The sequence below is a fragment of the Marmota monax genome, unplaced genomic scaffold (genome assembly GCF_021218885.2).
Source record: "Marmota monax isolate L192 unplaced genomic scaffold, Marmota_monax_Labrador192_F-V1.1 WCK01_AAM20220418_F8-fsc00056, whole genome shotgun sequence".
NCBI classification, from domain to species: Eukaryota; Metazoa; Chordata; class Mammalia; order Rodentia; family Sciuridae; genus Marmota; species Marmota monax.
In genome coordinates, this window is record NW_026695212.1 from 10,147,087 (window position 1) to 10,154,754 (window position 7,668).

General features: G+C 31.9%; 1 pseudogene; it reads right to left on the reverse strand.

Moving 5' to 3' along the window:
• Positions 1-5,600: 5,600 nt before the first annotated feature.
• LOC124083863 (protein prenyltransferase alpha subunit repeat-containing protein 1-like) lies at positions 5,601-6,812 on the reverse strand (annotated as a pseudogene).
• Positions 6,813-7,668: the final 856 nt, after the last annotated feature.

Here is a 7,668-nt window from a genome sequence, read left to right on the forward strand (position 1 = left end):
ACTGTGAAATAACAGGCATTGAAAATAATTTATGTGACACTGGACCCAAAGGAATGTTTTTAGCCAGCTAGTATTACAGGCTTCAAAAGCCTTGTATAGAAATAAATTCAATAAATGATTTGGTGTATTAATGTCTGTGGGTTTTCAACGTATTGCAAAATTCTTATGGAATGCTGTGAGAATAACAACTCTGGCAGATTTACTCAGTCTGTTTGTTATAAAAGAAAGAAAACCAGGAGGGATGCAAATTTTATTGATTTTTAATCTAACAACCAATCTATGGAGTCAATGTTATCTATAAAATAATATTTTAGGAAAAAAGTTTTGTATCAGAAATTATATATGGTAGAATAAAGCTGCTTTAATGCTATAGAAAGAACCACTTTCTAACACTAAACTGCCTTGCAAATATAGAAAAAAGCCAAATGGAAAGGTTGTATAAGAAAACCTTTACCACTATAGTGTGGTGTTGTTTCTGCATACAAAAATAAAAATAAGTTTAAAATGAACAAAATACCCCATGCTATGTTCAAAACCTATCTTTTTTCCTTTATAAATTAAACAGCATCCAAAATATCTATTTCATAAAAGATGCAAAGAAAAGTTTCTTTGAATTACAAATAAGTTACCCCAGGTTTATTTTCCACTATGCAAAGAGGTTTGATCATTTTTAATCCGAAAATTGGTGTATTTTAATCCATGGACATTACTCCCCATGCACAATGCCTTGATGTGCATTCCAGGAAAAACAATCTCTTTTCCTTGGTGTTGAATTTGTTCTTCACATACTACTTCAGACACAAATCAGTATGCTTCCTTTGAGTATATTTGAATTTGATGATGTAAAATAATGCTTAATGCTAATTCTGACAAGTCTTTGGAGATAGCTTTAATAACAATGTACATATATTATTTTGTAAGTAAATTAGAAAATAAGAAAAATGCTTATAATTTTATAACAAGAGAAGTTAGCAGAAGTGACTACTCCTTATACATTGTGTAATTATTCTTACAGCTATCCTTACAGCATTCATCTACTCATTCTTTAAATAAATATTTATCAAACTGGATGTTTCCGGCCACCGAGGATAAAGCTGTGAAAATTTTCTGCTCTTGCAGAGCTACATTTTATTTAAGGGAGGGGGCAGGCTAAAAATAAATGAATAGATGAAATGTATTGTTTGTCACAAGTTAATTGATAATAAAGAAAATAAAGCAAGGAGGGAAAATCAAGAGTGATGTAGAGGTGGGAGGGCTGAAATTGCAAAGGGGCAGAGTTCTCATTGAGAAAGGACAAAACAGAAAGAGAAGGACTGTGACTCTCCAGGGAGAACAGCATCAAGTGATAAGTCTATTACATACTTACTATGGTGGTCAAGGTAACTGAAGCTGATCAAGCCAGAGAGAAAATGATGGGGATGAGAGTGTAGATATAACAGGTGGCTGAATTCCTATAAGCCATTTTACACTTCTTGACTCTGACTGAGACTATCTTGGAAGTCCGTAGAAAGTTATGATCCAACACACGTGTATAAAATCACTCTGATTCCTTGTTGAAAATAAACGCAAAGAGAACAAGAAGAAAAGCAGGTCAACATTTAAGAGGTTTTGCAATTAACTAAACACACAAGTGATGGCAAAGTTTATTAAATATTTATATATTAAGGTCTTTGGTTTTCAATATTTTTATCAAAGTAAAAAATGTTGCTTATAAATACTGGCTAGATTTTCAAGTCTTAGAATTAGTATGCAGCTTCCTTACTTTCCTCTTGTGCTCATTTCATATAGGCATCCACTCTCAAGTCTTCAAGTTAACCTCATTTCTACTATATTTTGTTTTTAAATTCTAAATAACATGTTAAGTGCAAACAGCTTTTTTTGTTTGTTTGTTTGGTTTTGTATACTCTTTGGGCATTCCACCATGGAAAATGAAATTTTAGCCTTCTTTCCCTCCTTACAGACACACACATACTACTTATGAGCATATTTACTATGTTTATGAACATACTTCATATGCTTATGAACATACTTCCCATGAGCCTTTTCTATCAGTGTAGTCAGATTTGGATAGACCAATATTCTTCATTTACATTTGTGTGATTTGATAATAATTATTTTCTGCTCAGCCATGTAATTCACCAGGATTTGACTTCATTCAATTTCTTATACCCTGTTTTTGTCTTTCCAAAGTTAATAATTATATACTTCTATGCAGATGTTTTTATGGATTTGTCAATCATTATTCTCTGAATCTTTGTAAAGTGTAAAACATTAATTTACTTGTATCTTGGGTTATTATATCATTCCTCTAATTCTGAGTTTTTCTGGGCTTAATATAAAAATAAATATATAAAGATATTTAAAGCTTGTTTTTCTGCATTTTACAGTCTGCTCTGTTAGTAACTACTTGGTTTGTGTTCCAGTTACTTATCTCTAGGATTTTCTGTGGTCATTTTAATTATTTTTCTAAAAATATCTCCATTATTATTAGTGAAGTCTGGGAAAGGAGTACAGTGGGGGGCAGATAATCAGTCAAGTATACTTAACTCACCTTACTTTCACTTACTCACATGAATATTTTTTATCAATAAACATTTGCTCTATTATGTGTATTTGGGTGGCATTTAACAGTTTACTGTTATAAACAGTGCGAGAGTAAACTTCCTGAAAAAACATATGTTATACATCCAGGTACAAGTCTTAAGCAATATCTGTAGAATACATTTGGCTCAAAATAGAGATAATAAAATATACACCCTTTAAAAAACTGGTAATAGTTATTTCTTACTTTCATGACAAAAGTCAAATACATAAATTTAGAAAGATAATTTTTCTTTTTTAATTAAAAAATAAATCCTATTGTGCAATATTGCTACTATTAAGTATTTTAATATGGTAAAGGCTTTTTAAAATCTCTATTTTCTCTGCCCACCGCTACTACCTCTATCATATGCTATGCATGCTTATATTCACAACCACATATTCACAAGAATGCTAGTAAATGTCATCAACAGGCTGGGAATGTTGTCTATCTGTAGTGTTCACAAATTTCCGAAGTATAATCAACACCATTGTTGTCAGTTTTAAACATGAACCTCATATCACTTTGGAAAGTAGAATTGAGAAGGGGTGAACAAAATTGATACTTCTGAGTAAATGGAATCCTGATCTAGCATATTGTTAGCATACCATATGTCTTTTAAATATTTTCTGGCTTGTCATTTATATTTTATCTTTTGAAGCTTTTACTATCATTTAATAATTAATTTGTTTTGGTGTGTAAAGAAATGATAGTTTTCATAATTTTTAAATTATCTACTTAGTATATAAGTTTATTCTATATTGGCTCCAAAAGGATGTATATTATTGTGGCTTAGATATAAGGTGTCCTCCAAAACCTCATGTGTGAGACAATGCAATAAAGTTTAAAGGTGAAATGATTGGGTTATGAGAGTCTTAACCTAATCAGCAGATTAATCCCCTGATATTAATTGGATGTTAACTCATCAGGTAAAATGTGATTACACAAGGTGTGTCCTTGGGGGTATATATTTTGTCCTTGTTGAGCAGAGCTCTTTCTTTAACTTTCACTCTCTGCTTCTTGGTGTCACATCCTGAGCCACATTCTTCTGCCACACTCTTCTGCCCTGATGTTATGCCTCATCTCAGCCCCAGGATTGGTCATTTATGGATTGAGACCTCTAAAACCATGAGTTCTAAACAATCTTTTTCTCCTCTGATTGTTCTTGTCAGGACTTTTGGTCACAGCAGCAAAAATCTGACTAAAATATATATTATTCATTCTTAGTTTCTTCCAGTACTGCTTTAGTTACATTTTTTAATATTATTGTGAACCCATTACATATTTATCATGATATACTTCCCAAACTGTTGATGGGACAACAGTTTCAAACTATGTTTGATGGGACAATAGTTTTGGAAAAACACTACAGACAGACTTACATTCCCAGCTTGTTGATGACTAAATAATCCATCATCTTTCTAATAATTTAAACCTCTAATTTTATTATAAACTATCTTTTATATTAATTGTACTCTTTATATTCTCTTTATCTAATGGTCAACCTTTGTATTAACATTGTAATATTGTAAAAAATTTAGGTTTGTAATAAAATTTACTCTCTAGTTTTTTAAGGTATTTCTACTTTTGTTTCTGAGTTGTCTTTCTATTTTGCCTAGATTCCTTTGCAACAATGTTATCCTTTACAAATTGAAAAAAAGTTAGAATTGTTTAAAATTAAAATTGGTTTGAGGAGAATTTATATATAATATACATATATATTAATTATACATATGTACATATCTATGTATCTATCTATATCAATTGTATTTCCATCAGTCATTATGATTTGCTTAATTTGTTGATTTGCTTTTATGAATCTTATAAAATTATTATGCCTTAGATACAAATAGAGAGATATACTTTCAGGCATTCTGTCCTTTATTTTGTGGCCATTTCAATTTCTTCTATTCGCTTATTTTATTTTTGTATAAAAAATTTATATATAATTTTTATTACTTACAAGCTACACATTGCCATAAACTTAATCCTCCCACACTATTTAAAATTTAAATGATTTTAAGATTTTGGTTAATTGTTCTTGTGTTTTCTCTATACAAAATATTATCATTTGTAAATAATTACAGTCTTCTCTTTCTCCTTTCTATTTTTTTTTCTTTTCCTCCTAATTTTACTTATTTGCAAGAACATCAATGAAAAGTGTTTAACATTACATATTTTTGTTTGACTATTGTTTTTATTTATTGCATTCATTTACTGACTGATTCAGTACTAAGTAGTTTTAAGTACATATTATGAACTTGGATATGCCTTTTGGGTTTCACTGCTGGATGGTTTATTTTAAGTGTCAACTTGATATTTTTTTTCCTGATTTTTAAAAAATATTTTATCAGGGTTGATGTGACTGTTTGGCATATGCCAAATATGAGGTAAAATACAATCAAACCAGTAATAAAAATAATTTTCTAGTACTACCCTTATATAAACTCTTAAATTACATTTTGTTTTTAAATAACCATTTCAAAATGGACTACATTGGAAACATTTTTTTTTTCATATAAATTTCAATACTTCTGACTTTGGTTATATTAATCTATAACTTGAATAGAATATGCTAGAAAAAGAGAACTGATTTATATTTTCACATATCCAAACATCTATCTAGCAATTTGATTCTGAAAATCAATTAAGTTCTTCTGCATATGTATTAATGTTTCTAAGCTGAACAATGATATAAATTTTTAATTTGAAAAGTTTGCTTATATAATAATCAAAGTGAGATGAGAAACCCCAGGTATAGAAATATAAAAGATGAGGAATTAAAAAGAAAAAAAATAAGACTCACTTTTTAGTAGGAAGAAGCTATACAATTCTTGTATCCCCAAAGGAATGGCAATTCTTAATAAAATAAACAAAATGAAAGGTTTCCTTTAGTTTTTAACCTAAAGATGAGGAACACATAGTTATTCAGTAATAGCAAACAGTTCATGCAACTATGTCAATAAAAAGGGAAAGCAATATTGCACTAAAAGGGGAAACTTATAGGATTAATCCACTTTCATTGACTCAAAACGACCAGCCATTTCCTGTATGTGTTAGTGTACCTGGCTTGCTCTAATATTCCAGCAAGTGGACAATACTAGATCAATAAACTTGTGCTTCATTTCTAGGTCCAAGGAATCTGAAGCTGGGGTCCACTTCAGGTGTTTGGTTTTCTGGGAATAGCCTTACTTGTTTGAGGCTGTTCCTTCTACTTCCATTGTCTCAGACAGCCCAGGATCTGCTGGGATGAGTGCAAGTCTTTCAAAGTCTCACCAGGGCTGTCTGCAGGTGACAGCTGAGTCATGCTGTGGGGAAACCTACTGTTTAAGTGATGTTGAAGGTAGAAAACATGCAGGGGTTTCATGTCCTGGGTAGCAATCAATAAGATCTGTGCTGAATTCCACTGTCTCTTCTAGGAGATGGGGAAGATTTATCCTTGGCTCCTCTGTTGAAGCAGATGCTTCTTCATCTTTTGGAAGAACTAGAGCTGGTTCATTTCTCAAAGTGCTTTTCTTCATCACAGAACTGTATATCACAGTTTGACTAATCAAAGATTTTAACAAAAACTGGCAGTAGTGAAATCCACTGTGGTCTGAAACATTTGCGGATGCCCAATGGTTTGTAGAAGATAGTTCATCAAGAAGAATATTGACATCTAGCTTGGCCACTGCTGCTGCACTATAGACTTTCATCTCTTTTTGTATTAGTAGCTGTGTCCTCTCTGCAGGAATTGTTCCCAAGTTTCTTTTGGTCATAAAGGAAGGCAAGAAAGTTTTCTGAATTAGCTGCTGTAGCACCTATCGCCTGTGAATCCATGTTTTTGGACTCTGGAAACTCAGTTAAGACCAGTTTTCCTAGCTGTAAGTCCTTAATGGGATTTAAAGTGCCAGAGAGGATCAGCTCTTTTTCACATTCCATGCTGTAGTATTGTCTGTGTTTAAAGCAGCAGGGTACATGTGAAAAATATCAATTCATCTGTGTTCAGCTATTGCTTGTTCATTCTGTAAAAAAGGAGCTTATTGTGGATATATGGCAAAAGGAACTTCACATACCACCTCTACACACCAAGTTTGTTTTCAACCAGGACTATGGGACTTCAGTTATATGTTGCTTCAGGGCATGGGATCAGGCCAATTTTATCTACATGTGGGTTCCTCCTGAAGGTTTTGATGATGTCCTTCACTATCCACTGCACCAGCACCACTACTTCCTCGCTCATCTCAGTCATGTTGGATCAACTTGACTTTTGTGAGGGATACCAGATAGCTGGTAAAACATTATTTCTGAGTGTGTCTGTAAGGACGCTTCTGGAAGAGATCAACATTTGAATCAGTAGGCTGAGTAGGGAAGATTAACACTCACCAATGTGAACAGACCTCACTTCTAGTCCATTGAGGGCCAAGATAAAGCAAAAAGGTGGAGGAAGGACCCATGATCTGTCTCTCCTTGAACTGGGACAATTGTCTTCTACTGCCCTTGGACATAGGAGTTCCTGTTTCTTGGACTTTTGGAATCAGACAGAATTACACCACTAGCTTTTCTCATTCTAAGCTTGCAGACAAAAGATGGTGAAGGATTTCTTGGCTTTCATAATCGTGTAAGCTGATTCCCAGTTTTGTGTCTCTGGAAAACACTGTGTAAAACAGTTATCAAATGGAAGGTCCTCATTAGTGAGTATTTGATTTGTGTTCTTTCAGAAAATTTTCTGGATGCTGGATGCGTTTAAAATATATTCAAAAAAAGTTAGTTAACAAAGTATATGATACCATATAATTAGTGTATAACTATTATATTACTTACATATTAATAAAATATGTATTTACATATATAATATATATGATACCATATAATTGGTGTATAACTATTATTTTACTTACATATTAATAAAATATGTGTTTCCATATATATAATATATATATGATATATAGATATATACCACTAACCATATATATATCACTAATATTTTTTCCAGTTTTATTGTGGTATAGTTGACAAAATTGTGTGTATTTAAGATGTGAAACATGATAATTTTCATATATTGCATGTATTGTGAAGCATGATGATCATTGTCAAGGTAATTAACA